We start from the raw sequence: 21573 nt of genomic DNA, 5'->3' as shown, positions 1-21573 counted from the left end.
ATTGGTGAGGCCTCATCTGGAGTACTGTGTCCAGTTTTGGGCCTCACACTACAAGAAGGATGTGGAAAAATTGGAGAGAGTCCAGCAGAGGGCAACAAAAATTATTAGGGGACTGGAACACATGACTTATGAGGAGAGGCTGAGGGAACTGGGACTGTTTAGTCTGCAGAAGAGAAGAATGAGGGGGGATTTGATAGCTGCTTTCAACTGCCTGAAGGGGGCTTCTAAAGAGGATGGATCTAGATTGTTCTCAATGGTACCAGATGACAGAACAAGGAGTAATGGTCTCAAGTTGCAGTGGGGGAGGTTTAGGTTGGATGTTAGGAAAAACTTTCACTAGGAGGGTGTGAAGGACTGGAATGGGTTACCTAGGGAGGGGTGGAATGGGTTACCTAGGGAGGGGTTTTCAAGATCAGGCTTGACAAAGCCCTGGCTGGGATGATTTAGCTGGGGACTGGTCCTGCTTTGAGCAGGGGGTTGGACTAGATGACCTGAGGTCCCTTCCAACCCTGATATTCTATGCTAATTTAAACCTTTATTATACTTAATTGGAGTTGAACCATAGGACCAATTCCCCAACATTGACTTAATTAACAGTATTAATTAAGAACAATTAAGAATAAATGTCTTTGATGTGCAAAAGCTCAACTGACTACCAAGAAAATTCATATTACCGATGTGGCAACAAAGTTGAACTACATTAAATTATTAAAATCAGCCCATCAGATCAGCAATATCAATAAAAACTACTGTAAACTATGGCACGCAGAGATAATGGCCCTGTGACTTCAGTAAATCATAAATCAATTGACTACCAACTCTAGAGATAGCCAACTTTTGTTTAAATTATTCAATTTGTTGCCCAGATCTGTTGGTCAGGAGGTGCAAGGATAGGGTTGCTGAGACAAGTGCAGTGTTTGAGGAGATGGCACTCAGGAACACATGAGCAGGGGCAAAAGAATCAGATATTGGGGGTGAACCAAGGTTGGTAGTTGGTGAAATAAACTTTGCAGTGGGAGAGAGGAAAACCTTGTCTACATGTGAAAGTTGCATTGGTTTAACTATAGGTCTGATTTCAAACTGATTTAGTTAAACCAGTGCAAACCCCTATTGGGGACACATTTATTTTGGTTTAAAGGTGACTGAGTTCAGTTGAGCTTAAATTGATTAGGAAACAGTGTAAGCTAACCTGAAATAAGCCATTCCTAAACTGAATAAAAAAAGAGTGTCCACACAAGGATCTGTACTGGTTTAAACTAAATTGGTTTAAAAACAGGTTTAAGTTAAATCTCTGCAATTTTCTCATATAGACAAGGCAGAACAAAAAAAAATCACAGATGGAAAAGAGACAGCAATGGAGGGATTCAACAAAAAAAAGTCAGTGGAAGAGAGGGAGGTGAGATGTCACTGACAATGATGGATTAAAAAGTTATGGAAAGATTTGGTGGAGGCAAGTTGGTGATGATGAAGGAGATGAGGTGGTGGTGGGCAGACAGAAGGTAGAGAAAGTGCAGCGTTTAAAGGAAGACACGGTCAAGCAAGTGGCTGTTTTGGTGAGGAAGAGTGCGGATTCAAATTTAAATATCGAAAGAAAAGGGGGTGAAGAGGCAGGAGACAATGGGTCAAAAGAGACATCAATATGGAAGTTGAAGTCACCAAAGATAGAGCTGGGGGATGGTGGGATAAAGAAGAGTGAGAAATTAAGGTGTAAGGATGAAAGATGAAGGAAGTTGAGAAGGAGTTAGGGGAAGACGGTAGACAACAGCTAAATGGAGTAGGAGATGACAGTAGATTCAATGGAGTGTTGTTCAAAAGAGGCAGAGGAGTGGGAATGGGGTTGAGGTAAGTTTAGTTGGAAGAGGTAGGAGAAGAAGAGAAAAGGCCCAGCACCTCCAGCACAGTTCTTTGGGGACCCCTTGAGGCACAGGGGATCAGAAAAGAAGGGGCCTGCCAAGGGACACAGTAGCTACAGAGGCAGTCTCAGATAGGGGGATCCACCTTCCATGAGTGAAAGGAGATTGAGAGAAACAGCATGTAATCCAGCACAAGTGAGTGCCAAGCCTTTTTGATAATCATAGCAAACAAAAGATACTGAGTTATTACAACCTAGCTGTTGTGTGTGCAAAATACCATATGGAGATTGAGATGGCAAACAGATTGTACTGCTAAATCAGCAACATCCCTCAGACATTTAATAAAGACTTAATCACTCCCAGTAGGCACAGGATGTCTTCGTCAATACAAGACAGAAAAATGTGTTGATCTCTGGGGAAAAAAGAAAAGCCACTCATGTCTCTCAGCAGCAGCAAGCCATGTGAGTTTAGGAGTGACAAGAACTCTTAGTTCTATGATCAGAGGACAATACATGCTGCCGAGGCAATCTACTTAATTTAAGGTTGTTAGAAGTCTTTGAAGAACTAGTCTCATGCTTTACACAGTACTCAGCACCTGCTGGAACAGAATTTAGGGAGTTTTAATGAGTGCTCTGTGGATGTCTGTACAGTGCATCCATGTTAAATAAAACTCACGGTGCACGGATTCAAGGAGCTCCCATAACTCAGAACATGATGAATGGTAGGAGCAGAAGGGCGAGGAGACAGGTTAAGCTGCACCATTCTTCAAAAAAATAAAATTCTGCCATTTAATTCTGAAAGTAGAATAAATACAAGGTGCACACTCTGGGCCAAATTCTGGGCTGAGTTACCCTGGTGTAAAGTGGGAATAATTAAAGAACAGAATTTGGTGCTGTGTATATAGACTGCTTAGTTTCCCACAATGTTGTAAAAAGTAATTCCAATAAGAATTAAGAAAAGGAGTACTTGTGGCACCTTAGTCTCCTTTTCTTTTTGTGCATACAGACTAACACGGCTGCTACTCTGAAACCTGTTAATAAGAATTAGTATCAATTAATCTTTTCAGCATCTTCACCTGAGGAAAACTCTTCTGATTTTCCAATAAACAAACTGGATTCAGAAACTGTCATCTTTCCCCCCAGGAATAATAGTCATTCTCCAACTGGAAGGACATAAGGCAGAATAATTTTCTCAAAGTACGCTGGTGTAAATCTGGAATAACTTCATTGACGTCAATGCTGGAGAAAAGTTAGTCATCCCAGCTTACTGAGATGCAATAAACACATAACCCGACAATGCCATTTCTGCTAGGGCACTTTACAGAGTAGAAATGCACTTGAGCCTCTCTGGCTCAGTTCCCCCTACAGATAATAGTGCTTAGCTTACAGGACTGATTAGTTAATATTTAAAAAGGGTTTTGAAGAAAAAAAGCAGTTATAAATGCTAAATATTATTTACTTACTGAGTGCTCCAACTAGCAAGGTTAAGAAAGACATTCAGCACGTAAACAATTTTATAACTCGCTACGTCCTCCATAGTATTTTTTAAGGCTCTCTGAGGTCACATGCTTTTGCTCCCCAGGATGCGCCTATACTGGGCTGAAGGAGCGGGGCTGAAAAAGGGTTAGGCTTTTTGTTTGTTTGTTTTTTGGGTTTTTTTGTGGGAGATGGTTTTCTGATCCAAATGAGGTCACTCTGGAAACTGAAGAAGAGCCTGTTAGAAAGGCAGAACGGATACAAAGCAGGAGAAAAAAGAAAAGAAAAAAATCAGAACCAGATGATGATATCAGCAAAAAAGCAAAGCTAAGGAAAGAAATAAACCAAAATGTTATAACTTTAAGATTCCTCAGCCAAAGAAATAAGATTAGGTGATGTTAACCCTGTGAAAGTAGCTGACTGGATAAAAAAAGCACAGGTGATATATTAAGAGTCAGGAGGCTGCGAGATGGGGATCTTTCAGTTGAATATAAGAACAAAGAGCAAGCGGACAAACTGCTAAACCTTAAAATGTTAGGGAAAGTTAAAATGAGTTGCCAGCTACTAAAGTATTTGAAATGAAAGGAGCAATATATGAAGTGCCATTAGAATTGACCAATAATGAGATTGCCAAAAGCATAGTAGAAGGTAAAGTAGTTGTAATCAGGTTCTGAATGAATGTTCCCTGACACCTAGCTGGGAGGGGGAGAGACTCTGGGTGTAGTTATGTAAATACAATTTGCTCCTGCTTTGCTTAGATATTCGGCAGATGGAGCGGTGTTTTTCTCATTGTAATCAACTTGGCTGGTGAGAGTCACAAATCACGTTAGTACTGAATGCAGGGGTAGTGAAATGCTGTTATTAATGTTGTGATTATTGTGGGAATGTAGGGAAGCAGGACTGTGCTTAACCTGTTCCAAATGAGGTCGGGGGGGGGGGGGAGGGGGAGAGTCAAGAGGACCTCATTGAACCAGGGGTTTGACTGCCAAAGCCCTGTGAAAGTAAGAGTGGTGGGGACAGAAGTCCTGGTCAGGAGACTGCACAACTCTGCCCCCTCTAGACTAGCTTAACCTGTTCTTCCCCACTATTCAAAGAATAGAGCTAAATAGGCTTCATTAGGAATCTCTTGTTATTTTCATTGCTCAATCAGAGCTGAAACCAGTTGTGGTAGGACAGTGTTTCTGCCCTGCCTGCTAAGAGCTAAAAATCACTGAGAGCTGAAATCACTTGAGATGGGGCAGTGTTTCTGCCCAGCCTACTAAAGAGCTGAAAATCACTGAGACACTGATGTGCAGAGGTCACAGCAGAGAGGCAGAAGGTGACTGACCGTCAGCTGGTGAATGAGTGACCAGCAGGGTGGCAGTGAAGAGGCATGATGAGCGGCCAGCAGGGTGACGGCAGAGAGGTGCGACAAGCAGCCAGCTGGGTGGCTGGTGGTGGAGTGCGAGGAGAGCAGTGATCAGGTGGCTAGTGAGGAGCCAGCGGAGTGAGTAAGATGCCTCTTTACTCCACACTCAGGGTGGGAGGTGAACTCTGCAGATGCACCCCTGAACTCTGGGCCTGCACTGACCAAGGAGAGCAACTGTGAGTGGGGTGCAGAGAAGGGTCAGGCATGTGAAAGGGACTTTTGGGTTGCTGGACTTGAGAACCTGAGGGGGAAAGGGCACTGCCCAACCTACTCATGGGTGGGTCTTTTACTCATGGTTTATGTTTATGAACCCTGTTTATTGTGTTTTCGCAACGTAACTCCGAGTTACTTCCCTCCTTTTATTAAAAGTTTCTTTTCTACGCTCAGACTCTGTGCTTGCGAGTGGGGAAGTACTGCCTCTCAGAGGCGCCTGGGGTGGTGTGTAATTTTCCCAGGTTACTGGGTGGAGGCTTGAGCCAATTCTGTGTTGTATCGATGGAAAGGAACCCCTAGATATTGAACCCGGCCCTGGTTGCTGCTGGGTCCACCTGGCAGAAGGGTTAGATAGTAGTAAATAAATTAGTAATTAGTAAATTAGCAGAAAGCAAGCCATCAGCAGCAGTGCTGATTACATTTAAGAGAGGGACTCTACTTGAGGCCAGATCTATACTACAGACTTATATCAATATAACTATGTTGCTCAAAGGTGTGAAAAATCTACACCCTTAGCGATGTAGTTGTACCAACCTAACCTTCCGTGGAGGTAGAACTACATCGCTGGAGGGCTTCTCCCATCGACATAGCTACTGCCTCTCAGGGAGGTGGATTAACTAGGCCAATGGGAGACGCTCACACGGGTGCAGCTGCGCCAATGCAGTATATTAAGTGTAGACCTGCCAGAATGAGAAAGAAGCACTAGGGTTTCAGATACTCAGAACAAAGCCATATATCCTCCCTCTCCTAAAGTGTTCTAAGTGCCAATGACATGGGCATGTAGCAACTGGTTGTAAAGGGGAAACAAGATGCAGTGAATGTAGGGGAGAGCATTCCTATGAAAATTGTATAGAATGGACATAGGTCATATATAGTAACTGCAGTGGTAATCACAGACTAGCATATAGAGGGAGTATTGCTGCATGACAAACTAAAAAGAGATACAAAAAGACAAAAATAACATCTCTTATGTGGAAGCTATAAGGAGACTCTCAAAGCATCAGGTGGAGAAGGAAGAGACAAAGAGCACAATAGAAGGGGAAATGCAGACAGACTCATTTTATAAAGAATATGATAAACACTGTGTAAAGAATAGGCTATAATACAATAGAAAGGTTTTGTACATTTATGATAGAGGTGATAAACTACATCAAAAATCAGAAAAATCAGAAAAAATGAAAATTATAGCAAGGGCAGCAGAAAAATACTTGTATGTTAGCAATTTATCAATGGACTGTATTCATGCAATTTTGAATGAGGCTAATGGTGAAATATGACTAGTATGGGGATCAAAATCTTTTGTTGGAATGCGCACAGCTGGATAGCACATCGTCAAGAACTAAAAGAAAATATCCCGGAAATGAAAACTAAACCAGATATCATATGTATTTAGGAAACATGGTTGGTTAAAAAGCTTGCTTTTAAAATTCCAGGATATATTGTCTTCAGACAAGACCGAAAAGTAGGAAGAAGATGGTTTTATACTGCCGTAAGGGAAGGATTAAACTACATAGTAGCAGAGAACAAAGAAGTAAGCTTACAATATGATGCTGTTGAGATCCCAATACAGAAGGAGAAATATACATCTTTAAGGATTTATAATATCTATAACCCGTGTGGGAAATTAGGAAGCTTGGAGCGACAAGAAATAGCAAAGAATTATAAAAGACCATATATTATATGCAGTGACCTAAACAGTCGTCATAAATTTGTGGGCAAGTAAGACAACAGATAAAAATGGTACATGCTTAGAAAACTTAATTAATTAAAACAATCTAATGGTTTTAGATGATGGCACTCCTACTAGTGTAATACAGCAGATGGCAGTTTTTCCTGGATCTGGGAATTATTACAGCAGATATTGCAAGTAAATGCCCCTGGGAAATATATAAGGAAGAAGCAATGGGGAATGATCATTTCCCTACACTTCTTATTTTTCAAGGACAAAGTAAGATTGAAGGTTATAGAAAATTACCTACCTGGGATTTTAAGAAAGCTAATTTTTTTAAGAAAGCTAATTAGGAGTTTGTCACGCTGTCTGGAGTGGCTCACAACTGAGAGTGCCAACTTCAGGGCAGACTATCAAAAAGCAGGGCACAAACCCCTGACTGGTTGTGAATTCTATATTTCCATTTCTCCAACCAAGTATCAAGTGTGAACTCCTCAAGCACTATAGCAGCCTAACCATGTACTCACAGGCAGTCCCCTCACAGTCCAGTCCATCTTACCACCCAGACAAACTTGCCTTTGTGGTAGATGGTCCCTTACATCAAATATCACAACAATATTCAGGATATTCCCAGTCCCAAGGAACCAGTCACTTACCCCAGGTAACAGGAAATCAGAAATATACAGGCAAATTAGAAGAATGAAGGGAATTCTGACTAAGAGTAGTCCCGTCCCAGGTCTTATTGGGACTGACAATAGAGTTAGAAATTCTGATAATGAGAGAGCAGAAATTTAGCAGAAAATTTCTGAGGGACGAGTAATGATGAACATCACATTGAAGTTTTCCACCAGATTAAAAGACAATTCACTGAAGAAAGTCATGATCTATTATGTAGTTGGGGGTAAACACAAAGTTACTACACCAAATGAGTGATTTTGGCTGAGGGAATTTTAGAAAGCTATTGATATCAGCAAGAATACATCTCCAGGTAAAGATAATATATGTAACAATGTTTAAATCTCTCTCTGGAAGCAGTTTGAGGGTTCTCTTGGAATTATAATGCTATATAGGGAAAAAAGGAGCGATACTGGTAGGGAAGAAACTGTGACAAAGCTCTGTCCTTGTCTCTGTGGGTCCTGCGTTTCCTGGTAGATTTTGCTAGTCTCAGAGGCTCACTGTGACCCTCCACATAACTCTTCTCTCTTTAGAGACAAGGGTCACAGTCTACTGAGCCATTTTCATCATAAGCCAGTGAGGGAGGTGAGGAGAAGCTATCCTCCCTTGCACGGTCTCTGTTGTCTCCCAGTCTCAGTGATTAATCGGGGGGGGGGGGGGAGGGTTGGGGGTTTGCAGGGCAAAAGGGGAAGCCCGGGCCCGTCCTCTACTCCGGGCTCCAGCCCTGGGACCCTAATAGTATCAGCTATGGTAGCTGACCTTTTAGAAAAATGAGACGTACAATTCCCTGAGCTACTTCCCCACAGCAGCCCCCACTTCCTCAGGCTCCACTTCACCCTTACGTCAGGGCCTCCTTCCTTGTGCTTGATATGGTGTATACTGCTCCGTCTCTCCAACAGCACAACTTCCTCCCACAGCTCCTGACATCTGCACCCACCTGATTAACTGGGATGCTTTTAACTAGTTTCAGCCAGTCCCTGATTGGCTTCAGGTGTCCCAATCAACCTAGCATTCTCCCTGCCTTCTGGAAAGTTCTTAATTGGCCCCAGGTGTCTTAATTGACCTGGAGCAGCTGCCATTTAACTTATCCTGGTACCAGGGATTTGTTTAGCCTGGAGCTAATATATCTATCTATCTCCCACTACTTTTCTATAGCCATCTGGCCTTGCCCTGTCACAAAACATGTAGTAGTAATTCCAATACGAAATCCAGGAAACTATGGACCAATTGCTCTTACGTCTGGTCTGGGTAAAAGTACGGAGAGAATGGTGAATGACAGATTGGTTGCCTATGTGGAAAACAATGGTAGTATAGATAAGGTGTAGAGTGGTTTTAGGAGAGGAAGATGCACCCCTTATCACATTAAGTTAGAAATGGAAATACTTTTTTTGTATGAGGCACAAAGGTTTCAAGTTAGCCGTCTTTCTACCTATGAAAAGGTGCATGACACGCTATGGAGGAGAGGCTTGTTGTTCAAAGTAGGTGCACTAGGGATAAGGAGAAGAATGCATGGGTGGATTAGAGAATTTTTGAGTAAAAGGACCAGGCATATGAGAGTTGCGAAAATTATGTCAAATGTTAAAAATGGTCTACTGCATGGAAGTATCAGCAGCCTGACTTATTAATATTATGATAAACGATCTCCAAAAATGAAAAAGCGCCAGGGCAGGTGTCACTATTCGTAGATGACTTTGCTCTGTGGATTCGGAGCGGGAATGCGGAGATAGCAGAAAAAGAGAATCAGCAAAGCATTACAAGAGACCTCTGATTGGGGAGATGCATGGGGTTTCTAGTTCTTTGTTGATAAAACCAAAGGATTGAGCTTTCTTTACAAAAAGGAAAGTTGCAAAGGAATATAAACTGTATCTATATGGAGAACAAACAGATATAGTTACAAGGTTTAAATTCTTAGGGGTAATATTAGATATTAAATTACTTTGGAAAGATCATATAAATATGTTAAAGATAAATGTACAGGAGGATTAACCTGCTTAAGTCTTGCTGAGACTAAGTGGAAGGCAGATAAGAAAACACTGCTGATGGTATACAGAGCCTTAATCAGAACAAAAGAAAAGGAGTACTTGTGGCACCTTAGAGACTAACAAATTTATTTCAGCATAAGCTTTCGTGAGCTACAGATCACTTCATCGGATGCAAATAAATTTGTTAGTCTGTATTTGCAAAAAGAAAAAGAGTACTTGTGGCACCTTAGAGACTAACACCGCTGCTACTCTGAAACCTGAAATTAATCAGAACAGTTACATTGACTATGGCTACCAAGCTTTTGGGTCAGCATCAAAATTAGAACTTAATACAAGCCCAGGCACTATGAATTGCATGCAGTGTATTTATTACAACAGCTATAAGCAGCTACACATACCTTCTGGTGAAATGCCAGTTACATTATGGATGATACTGGCAGTGGTGGATTAGCCACTGAACCCATTTTTCTGGAGTGGGGGGGGGGCGGGGAAGGTAATGCAGGCGAAAGGGGTTGGGAGAGGCCCTCACTTTCTCTAGTCCAGGGCCCCACAAACCCCTAATCTGCCTCTGGATACTGGGCCTAACTTTCTGGGACAAAGTTAATGGGAACTGCAATGGTTAAAGTATCAAACAAAAATATGAGGATTGTTGGGAATTCGATAGGCAAACCATAGCACACAATGTTAGAACTCTACACACTACTAAAGGTGGATGCAGAAGTTGAAAGACAAGGAAAAGCTGAATGAAGTCAAAACTTTTGGTCATGGCAAAATTAGTTATAGATAGAAAGTTGCATGTCCAAACATGGATGTAGATTTATTTTATAAACTTAAGGCAAAAAAAAAAAAGACAGTAAGTTTAAGAAAAGATTTATAGATGAAAAGTGGATTCTGTTTTGTCAACTATATAAAAATGGATCCAAACAAGAAAAAACAGGAAGAGTGGGGACCATATATTGTAAGCCATATTTGAGAATTAGTATATCTGAAGAATGTTCAATTAAATTACTCTCATGACAGCCAAATTAGCAGCAATAATGCTAGAATTAAATTGGATGTATGCCCAGCAGTGGTGGTCATGTTTTTGGATTCAATGTCAGGTCTTATGGCAATAAAAAAAGTGTCTCTCAGTAGATAGAAGGAATTCAAAAGCCTAGTATAGAAAAAATGTAACAGAGGAATGGCAAAAAACACTGGATTAATGAAAAAAAGTGGAAGAAGATGTTTTGAATTGTGTCCTAGAGTTGAGGATAATGACATACTTCAGGGCCTGCACAGAACTAATGAAATACTTTTGTTTAGAGTGCTTGCTAACCATTGTGGTTTAAAAAGATGGACTATGTGCGCTCTTCCAGGTGGAAGAAACAATTGATCACCTTGTATGGGTATATAAGAGCTTTGACAAAGAAGGGAAAAAGCTTTTTGAGAAATTCAACATCCTAAGTTAACAAAAACTACATTATGTTATTTAGTAAAAACATTGGGGAAATGGGGTATTATTAAAAATGCAGTTTCAGGTAATGTAAGACACAGGGAAGATTGAGAATAAAAATCTCTAAGTATTGAGGAATTATAGTTGGCGGTTGCTACATGCTTCAAATCTACTTCACCATTAAAAAAAAAAGCTCCAGCATGCAGTAGGCTAGGGTGAGGCCACACCCACCACAGAACTCCATTGAAACCTGCCTAATGGGCAGGAGAAAATCAGCTAAATACCTTGCCTATTATATATTACAATACTTGTGCAAAGCTTTTTTTAATATACTAAAGAGTATGAATGTTAAAAATAAACTTTGTAAACTGCCCACCATATAAGACACAGTTGTATGCATTATCATAAAATGATATGAAAATATGTTTGTGGCAATGCTAAGCAATATTAGAAGAATGTCATTCAAGGCATATCAAACTTTAAAAGGAATCTATCAAATATCACAGGTAAATCCAGTTACAAAGTATACTGGAATGGAGGATTCTCAGAGGATAATTCCACAAACTAAAAAAAAGTGTAAATCTTGCTTCAAGGACTTAGTAATTTAATTGCCTTTTCCCCTCTCACATAAAACATCTGTTGTCACAGTGACAGCTGGTTTGGATCTCAGCTCCACCTATGTTTGTTGATACACAAACCAGGATAAGGAAGTATTGTTCCTGGATAGTACGGTTGTTAGTTATATCATAGCGAGTCACTCTCCCAAGCCGTCATACAATCACCATCTGATTGTAGTAGATGACCTAGGACAATGTCAACAAGCACTACCATGGAGTACCAGAATTAGGGTCTGATCCACAAAGTTCAGCTCCAGCAGGTTTGGCCGATCTCCAGCTGGCCACGGTTCACCATTCCAAACCAATGGGGGCTGCGGCACATCCCGCAGCCTGCACTACTTCCCATAGCCCCCATTGGAACGGCAAACCGCGGCCAGTGGGAGCTGCGATCGGCCGAACAGGAGGACACTGCAGGTAAACAGACCAGCCCAGCCTGCCAGCAGATTTCCCTGACAGGCCGCGTGTCAAAGGTTGCCGATCTCTGGTCTAACTAATCACCATATTTGGGGTGGGGAAGGAATTTTTCCCCAGGTCGGATTGGCAGAGACACTGCGGTTTTTTCTCCTTCCTCGGCAGCATGGGTCACTCGCAGGTTTAAACTAGTGTAAATGGTGAATTCTCTGTTACCTGAAGTCTTTAAACCCTGATCTGAGAACTTCAGTAACTCAGCCAGAGGTTAGGGGTCTATTACAGGAGTGGGAGTTTGAGGTTCTGTGGCCTGCAATGTGCAGGAGATGATCACGATGGTCCCTTCTGACCTTAAAATCTAAAAATGTTTATTGAAAATTAAGTAACAGACGTGTAAGATTGTTATATGTTTTATAGATGTTATATGTTTCATATGTGCAATGGCAGTCAAAAAAGCAAATGGGATGTTAGGAATCATTAAAAAAGGGATAGAGAATAAGACAGAGAATATCTTATTGCCCTTATATAAATCCATGGTACGCCCACATCTTGAATACTGTGTACAGATGTGGTCCCCTCATCTCAAAAAAAGATATACTGGCATTAGAAAAGGTTCAGAAAAGGGCAACTAAAATGATTAGGGGTTTGGAACGGGTCCCATATGAGGGGAGATTAAAAAGAGGCTAGGACTTTTCAGCTTGGAAAAGAGGAGACTAAGGGGGGATATGATAGAGGTATATAAAATCATGAGTGGTTTGGAGAAAGTGAATAAGGAAAAGTTATTTACTTGTTCCCATAATATAAGAACTAGGGGCCACCAAATGAAATTAATAGGCAGCAGGTTTAAAACAAATAAAAGGAAGTTCTTCTCCACTCAGCGCACGGTCAACCTGTGGAACTCCTTGCCTGGGGAGGTTGTGAAGGCTAGGACTATAACAGGGTTTAAAACAGAACTGGATAAATTCATGGAGGTTAAGTCCATGAATGGCTATTAGCCAGGATGGGTAAAGAATGGTGTCCCTAGCCTCTGTTTGTCAGAAGATGGAGATGGATGGCAGGAGAGAGATCATTAGATCATTACCTGTTAGGTTCACTCTCTCTGGGGCACCTGGCATTGGCCACTGTCGGTAGACAGGATACTGGGCTGGAAGGACCTTTGGTCTGACTGAGGAATGGCCATTCTTATGTTCACATAAAGCACGACCAACTTTTTGCTGTATTTGGAGAAAGTGCATTGAAGGACTAACCTAATGCCTGTTGAAGTCAATGAGATGACTTCTATTGACTTTAATGGGAGTTTGATCAGGCCCATAGAGGAACCAGTGAGCCTCCCTGCCTGGGGGTAGACAGAGTCACAGTAGGGGGGGCTCGAGCTAGTGTGCTAAAAATAGCAGCATGGACACTGCTGCACTGTCAGAAGCTCAGACCCACCCAACCCTTTGGGTCCGAGCTTGGGTGGCCAGTCCAAGCCTTCATTGGTGCAGCAATGTCCACACTGCTATTTTTAGTGCACTAGCTCAAGCCCCTCTAGAGTGAGTCTGTCTGCCTGGGCTGGGAGGCTTGCTCCCAGCTGCAGTATAGACATACCCTTAGGGCAAACTGTACTGGGATTACTGTGCCTAATGTAGACAAAGCATAAGCTGTTCCCTTACTGTGATTGTCTGATCTACAGTCCTCTCCCTCTGCCAGGAAATGGAATGCTGATCAGGCAGAAGAAACCAACCCTAACTCAGTCATTCATTCAGATCAGCAGTGTGAAAAGCACTGAGGTCCTTCACAGCTCAATGGTTTACAGTGCCATCTGTCAGAAGCCAGTCTCCTGCATTCCTCACAGAGAGGTTTCAAGCCAGAGCATGGTACACAACAAGCCCTTATTGCTCTGATGGATGGCCACTTCTGAGCCATAGACAGAGGAAGCACATCCCTATTCTTCCTGCTGGGTGAACTGTGGATCACTAAATTCTCCTGTGCTTCCACCAAGAGATAACAGGGGTGAATAGAAACACCTGAAAATGGTTTGACTCCTTCTCAGACAAACCTGATGGGTTATTATGGGAAACATCCTCCATCTCTCGAAATTTCACCTGGGGAATCCCATATAGTTCAATCATGTCCTTTAGAAAGATAGAGAGAAAGAAAAGGAAGAGCCAACTCAAGAGAGACAACCTTTAAAAACAAGTTACTTGTAACTGGAGTTCTTCAAGATGACTCTGCATATTCAGTTATGGGTTATGCACTGCCAGATGGTGTCTAATGGTAGAACATTCTTCAAATAGTGACCATTAGGGCAAGTGCACCCCCTCCTATCCTTCCCCTCAAATGTCCTTGAACAGTCTGAGAGGGAGGTTATATAAGGGGGTCATGTGTTCTCTACCACAAGTTCCTACCTCCACTAACCCGGAGAACCAAGGTAGGACTCGGAGAAAGTGGGTAAGGTGAGTGGGAAGAGTCATCCTGAACTCCACTTACAAGTAACCTTTATTTCTTCTTTGAGTGGCTCTGCATGTTCCCACTTATCTGTAGTTTAGCAAACAGTGCTGAAAACTCAGGAGGAAGCAATGGAGCCCCCATCAAATAATGATTGAGGCACCGTTCTACCACCTTTGGCATCCACTTTTGAAGAAAAATCCGAAACATAATGTTTAGTATGGTAAAGGTATGGACTGACTTCCAAGTAGCAGTCTTACAGATTTCCCCACTAGGAACATATTTAAGGCAAGCAAGAGATGCTGCCACTGCTCTAGTAGAATACTTTACAAGAGCAAGCACATGAACTGCATCTCTCTTAGAACATTCAGTGAAATATTGTTTTGTTGGATCATATTAAAGAAGTTCTGTTTTAAAATCACAAATGAGTTTGATTCCCCATAGTTTAAATTCCAGGGCATTACTAATTAAGAGGTCTCTTGGTTTTTGGTACTGTTTCTCTCCCTCTCTGTGTGAAACTTGCAAGCTGCTAATTGTGTTAGTACATTCTAAGACAGAGTCTGTTTTCAAAGCAATTCTTTGTAACAACTACTCACACAGAGAGAGACTCAAAGCAATACTCTGTAACAACAGAAACAGCACCCAGAGACTCCCCGCCCTTTTGTTGTATTCATCTCACTTTGTTAACAATTGTGGTTAAAATAGAGATAGAGGATGTATGTGGATGGATGCTTGGTGTGGATAATAACTGAATGATCAGGAAGGTGCCAGCCTAAGAATCCAGTGTGCATTGGCTGAAGAAGGTGTCAAGTGGAAACAACCAGAGGACCCCCAGAGGGCAGACTGGAATCCACCCAACAGCCTCAAGGATGGGAGAACCAAAGAACAAGATAACATCTGGCAGCACGGAGCCATCAGGAATGTGCCATCTCCTGATTGATTCAGCAATAGCATGATGAAGCAATTCCCACAGACTGGCATAGGAAGAAATTCCTATAAACATGGACTCTAGAAAGTGAGAACTTTGGGGTCTGATTCTGCAAACCAACTTCCAGGAGCATCAGATGTGCATCTGAGAAGGCCCTGCTCCCTCCTCATGTCCAGGCCACCTGGCCAGTGGCTTGGCATGAGCAACTCTAAGGCTGGTAACTATGATAACAACCTTGCAGAATGTGTGTGTGTGTGTGTGTGAATAAATATGAGATTGAATGGAATGTTATAGCTATAACTACCTGCTTACTATGATTCTTTCTGTATTCACAATAAATGTGGCATTTTGCCTTTTCCCGTTTAATAAGATCCTGCTGGTTTTTATTTTATTGGTATAACAGTTTAATGCATCTGGAAATAGTGTGAATACATCCAGTATTACCCATGTGATTCTTAGCATAAGAGACAAATAACCTAGATGACTTTCTAAAACTCTTAGTTCCATTTAAATAATGTGCCAGAACCCATTTAGTAGCTAAAGTATGAAATATTGATTCCCCTTTGTTAGGGAGCAGCTTGGTAGGGGAGGGCTTGGGAACAGTAAATTAAGTTTGATTGTTGTGAAATTCTGATACTATTTTTGGTAGAAACCTGAGATCAGGTCTAAGAACCACCTTGTCTTTATGAAAAATAGTAAAGGGCAGATCCATCTCAACACAGCCTGTAACTTGTTCACCCTTCTGGCTGATGTAGCAATAATAAATACCATCTTAATAGATAAATAAAATAAGGAACACTCCACCAAGGGTTCTAAGGGTGGTTTCATAAAGATGGAGAAAACTAAACTGAGATCCCATGGACGACAAGATCCATCAATGAGGGATACAGATTGGACAACCCCTTCATAAACCTTTTAATTGAATCATGCACTTTTCAACAGTGATCTACCATCAATCAAGACATGGTAAATGGAAACAGTCTCCAAATAAACTCTTAAACATTCAGACTTTTAAAACATTAAATACTCTAAATACAGAGGGAATAAAAGCAGAGATTGGAGAATCAGATCTTCCCTGCATCCAAGACACAAATCTAGCTCGTTTCATATAATAATGCTTTCTTGTGGGCAGCCTCCTTGAATTAAACATCATGGACTGACAAGGAACAGGATTGATCAATATCAGCCAGAGTCTGATAGGATAGCTGGGGGGCCGGGCTATGAAGAAACTGAGGATCCAGATGAAGGATCCTGCCCTGTTGCTGTGACAACAAGTCTGGAGACACAGGGAGATGCTTGTAAATTCTACCAGACAGCTGAAGCAGTTCCATGTACCACTGCTGTCTTCCATAGTTCCTGTTCCATTGGGGAAAGGGCCTTCAGTATGCTTTCCCAAACTTTCTCTTCAGAAAGTGGTCAGGAGAGTATGTGAGGAGGAGGCAAGGATGATGGTTTAATAGACCTTATTGCAATTCTAAAAAAATTATTCTACATATCTTTGAAATGCCCATCACTGTAATATAGAGGCACTTTTACCAACTCTTATTTTTGTATAAGAGAAAACTCCACAGTTGGACCAAAGGTGTCCTGCCTCACCAGTTCCTTTATAGCCTCTTATTACAGGGTCAGGCTCCAAATATCAAACAGATGAGCATTGTTAGTGCTTAGATGTTAGAAATACCTCTTAGAAATACCTGGGGTGAGATTCTGTGCTGTGCCTCTTTGGTCTATTTACCAAAATATAGGGGCTTCAGCAGGGGTGAGAATTTCACCCACAGTTTCAGAACTTGTTGATTCACAGTGCCAGGAATGGCTGCAATAATAATAAAAAGATTTTGTCCATTTGATGTATTGCCTTGTGATCTACTGGAAGTGCTCTAGAATGTGGCTTTTTTTGTTTTGTTTTAAATCTCTTTCCCTGGGGCTTCACTGGCCATTATTATTTATTTATAGAGCACCCAAGCACATGCTAGGCACCTTAAATAGAGATGGAAAAGAAGCGGTCTCTTCCTGTAAGAGCTGATAATCTAATTGTAGATGTGATGGGACAAGTGGGAGTAACAAGACAATATGATACAATGGGCTGAGGAAGGACAAATGCGAAAGATCATGTGGGTTACCCAGTACAGAAGTGCAGATGTCTTAGTGGGTCAAGAGTTAAGATATTGGTGAGTCACAAGAAGTCATCTCTGTCTTGCCACTGTACACTGTGATGTGCACCAGAATACAACAGCTATTTCATCTCCTGTACAACCCTGGTACAATGGTTCTGAGCACCTTTCAACCCACCTTTCCAATTTCTTTTTATTTGTTTCTTTCCTAAAAACAGGAAAACATCAGATTTTAATACTGCATTAACATATAACTCTAAAGTTCCTGATGTCTTAAAATCAAATGTTCAAAAAGCAACTTTTAATTCTGTTCTTTTATGCATACAAACACGAGAACCCTGGAGCAGAAGGCCAGGGAATAATGCAATGCTTGACAAGGGAGGATAACTAAAGAGGGAGAGAGTTACGTAATCTATGAAGATGGTGGCGAGAAGCTTAAACTGGATGTTATAGTGGAAGGGGAATCAGCAGAGGGATTCAAAACAGGAGAATGACATGATCAAAAGGATGGGCAAAGAACTTGACTTTAAGGCTGCTTTCAGGGAGTAGCGTGTGCGCGCACATTTGAGAAAACAGCAAGGAGAATGCTGTATTAGTCAAGGGGGTATGTATAATGAGGGGCTGATTAAGAGATTTGGGTGTGGTGATGGAAAGGAAATGATGGCTCTTGGAGATGCTGAGGGCCAAAGGAAAGGAAGCAGTAAAAAAATAATCCTCACACTGAGCAACAGGGAGGATGGTAGTGCTGTCAACAATGATAAAGAGGGGAAGTGGAGAAGGTTTTGAGAAAGCAGATGAGGTACATTTTAAGCTAAATCTCCCCTCTCTTAAAGCAAGTTTTCAATAGGTCATCAGCAATAGGCTTATTTTATGATAATTTGTTTCCACTCCTATGCTCCTGATATTTGGTGTATTTTGAATATTTTGGGGCAAAGTATCTATTAAAGCAGTGTGAAAAAGAAGGGACAGCAGGCAGCTTTGCCACATGTTGTTAAATTAAAATTATTGGATATTTTCATTAACCGTCAAATTTTGGGAGTGTCACGTGAACTCTATCCTGTTTTTAAATTAGGTTCTAAATCCTATTTAATATGAAGCCTGCTTGCTGCATGAAGCCACACAAATTATAACAGAACAGCTATAATTGCCTAGGACTCTGGGATTCTACCATATTTGTAAAATATGGATTTCTTCATTAGCTTGCAGTAGGATTTGCTTTCAGAAAAATTGTGTGGCAATGTCGTCATTTTAGAACACTGACTATAATACCATAGGTGAGAAGAGCATTTGCCTTGATTTTCCTTTATTTAAAGTGCACAAGAAAGCCAAGAACTTTGAACACAACTAACTGTTGATTTAAATGGGTGCTCGACTTTGCAGAGTGAGACCCTTAGAGAAGCCGTTCCAAAATGGCAAATTCAAGGTATTACAACAGGATTTCTCTATTTTCATAATGCAGAATCCTGTAGATGCCATATGGCTGCCACACTTTTAAAACAAAACCATTCCATATATTTATATTTTTTAAATTAACCTTAACCAATACAAAGATGCATTTTTATTCCGAGTTTCTGGGAACAATATACCACAAGACCAAACCATCTTTTTAAAAAAAAAAAAAAAAAAAAGTAAGAGCCACTTGACCTAAATTTGATTTATTCAGTGAAAATAATCTACTGTATTAGCCTATTAAATCCTGACTTGAATGAACCTGTGAACACGGCACCTTGTGTTTGCAGACTGTTTACTGAGCTCGCACTAAGTCAGGTAAAATTTTTAGCATGAGCTTCGCTCTTTGCTGTATCCTGTGGTTTATCTGTGGCAAGCAAAGAGCAACCCTGTGCTTCCAGAACTTCAGAGCCTTTCAGTGCACTGGTGAGAAGTTATTCCCCAAGTCCTTTCTGCCAATTGTTCTTGGCAAATGGACCGAGGAAGACTATTGTTGTTGCTGGCTGTTATCTCTGCCTCCGACTCTACTTGGCAGAAGTGAAAATCCATCTCACTAGTGTGGAAACAAGCTGTTTGACTCTGGATGAGTCAACTCATTAATAAACAAAGTCTCAAAGGAAATGGGAACCCGTCTTAACAAAATACATGTATAAAAAGTTTATTGGATGCTGTTATGTTTGTCCTCCCCAGCATGACACTGTTTTATCTCATTCCACAGCCTTCCTATCAAAGAAGTGGGGGAAGTTAATAGTTTATCAAATTTTAATCAGCTTAAATATTTATGGTATTACTTACATAGCATGGAAAGTATTTTTTGTGTTGTTGCTGGTGGTTTATTTTTAATTAATTGACATATTTTACCATGTTTTTGTACCTGCCTTTGTTGTATAGAAGGTCTCCTTGTTAACTGAAAGACCTACTGTATCGGATTGCTTACCCTATCACTATCAAAGAGTCCAACTCAGCTGCTGTGCTGAAAGCTGAGGAGTAAAATGTCAATTTTTTGTGACATTTTCCTCTGTCCTGAAGTGGAAGTATGTATTCAGATCCTGGATTTGGAAACTCAGTACTGGTTATAAAAGGATTTCTTGGCTTTATCCACCAAAGTAGGAGCCTGATCCAAAGCCCACCTCCACCGTCAAAGTCAGTAGAAAGATTCCATTTGGATCAGGACTTAGGCTCAGAAGTACAACTATATTACCAACAATTGTAACAAAGTCTAGCAGTGCACTCCACCGGTTGTCTGACTCTCCCAAAGCTGATGCTGGCTAGCTTTCTCACAGCAGCTTTGATGAGAAGACTCACAATTTCCTTGTTTGTGACCAAGTGCTCAAGGCATTATCACACTACAGCTTCCTTCATAAAGAGGAACCACAACGGTGAATACCTTCACAAAACTGACAGGGCAGTGTCAACTGTTACCTTAAAATAAAAGCAATACTTATTTTGCATGTTAGACAAAGAGAAAAGTCAAACCAGACAAACAGTAAGCAAACACCATTCTGCAAAATGGAGCTAGCTAGGCACAAAGCTAACTTGCAAGGAATTCTTGTTAAGCATGATGAACACCCTACATAAAGGTACACCCTACTTTGGTACAGCAAGCTGCCACAAGCTTGTCCTTCAGTGTTCCAACAAGGTGTCTGTCTCAAGACCCAGGAGGTCTGTCTGATAGCATGGGTATTTTCGCTATATAGGAAAAACAGGTTCCTTTGTTTATCTCAAAAGGAACCCTCTTTCTCTCCACAGCCACCATGTACAAGTAGTACACCCTTTACACCATCTTCCAAAAGCATTATGGTATCTGCTTCACCTCAGCTTCCAAACAGGTATGACCAATAAGCAATATTATGATGGACTACCCTCCTTCCTATCTTACATTCACAATCATTAGTATTGATGAGCCTTCAATAACATTTGAGATAAGCCAAATTATGTTCAATACACATCTTCTCTCATGCAGTATTTTGTGCAGTCCCAACATGTAGCACATAGCTGGGAAAATGGCAAGCATGAATTAAAGGAGAGGGTGGGAGACTGTCCTTAAAAAATGGATTGACATGCTTTTCATAAAACTTATGAAACATACCACTGGAGCTATACAATTTATCAGACATAGAAAACAAACCTATTACATAAACTGTATGATGAGAAATATTAAGAATGTTAATTATAATTCACAAGTTATCACAAATATGCATGGAGCAGATTGTGTATGATTGTACATTGTGAAATGAATTCGATACAAAAAAATCCATCTACATGGAAAGAAAATTATTACTGCAAAGCAAAGTACTCTAAAGTTCAGAAATGCCAGCATTAAGGTAGCACAGACCATTTTAATTTGGTCTCCATATGCAAAAGCATTAAGATCAGGTCTTTAATTATATAATCATATTCTATTTCCTACAGGACCCCTAGGAAGGAAGATCAGTCTCCTGCAGAGAATTTCACCCTAGAAAGGACTTTTAATAAATATTTTGTGGTAACATGATCAACAAGTCAATTATGTGTTATATAAAAAAGGATTCCTTTCATCAGTTTTAAATGGGTTGTCTTCATTTTACCGGGTGCCCCCTTATTCGCAAATCACAAAAAAAGAGAACTAGAAACACAATTTACCTTCTCTACACCATTTACTGTTTTTCATTGTCATCACATCCCCTCTTATCTGCTCTCTAAACTAAATTGTCGTAATCTTTTAAAATTTCTCCTCATATGCATGTCTTTCCATGGCTCCATGAATTTTCACTCCCCATCTTTTCTATTTCTGCTTCTTTTTTTTCGAGCTTGGATAACTAAAGCTGCACAGCATATTCAAGGAAAGAAAGGCACACCATCTATTTATAAAATGACATTTTATTTTTAGTATTCTCCAACCCTTTCTTAATACAACCTAACTTTGTGTGAGTTTGCTTTTGGGCCA

General features: G+C 40.8%; 1 long non-coding RNA gene across 1 annotated transcript; it reads left to right on the top strand.

Moving 5' to 3' along the window:
- Positions 1-4366: 4366 nt before the first annotated feature.
- On the top strand, positions 4367-21140 carry LOC140907014 (uncharacterized). The gene is made up of 3 exons (XR_012157335.2): positions 4367-4818; positions 20397-20476; positions 21060-21140. It is a non-coding gene; the product is annotated as an uncharacterized LOC140907014 (long non-coding RNA).
- The last annotated feature ends 433 nt before the right edge of the window (positions 21141-21573 follow it).

The sequence above is a fragment of the Lepidochelys kempii genome, chromosome 2 (genome assembly GCF_965140285.1).
Source record: "Lepidochelys kempii isolate rLepKem1 chromosome 2, rLepKem1.hap1, whole genome shotgun sequence".
In the NCBI taxonomy this organism is placed as follows: Eukaryota; Metazoa; Chordata; order Testudines; family Cheloniidae; genus Lepidochelys; species Lepidochelys kempii.
The sequence above is the reverse complement of the archived record's forward strand: the minus strand, read 5'-3'. Positions and strand labels throughout refer to the sequence as shown.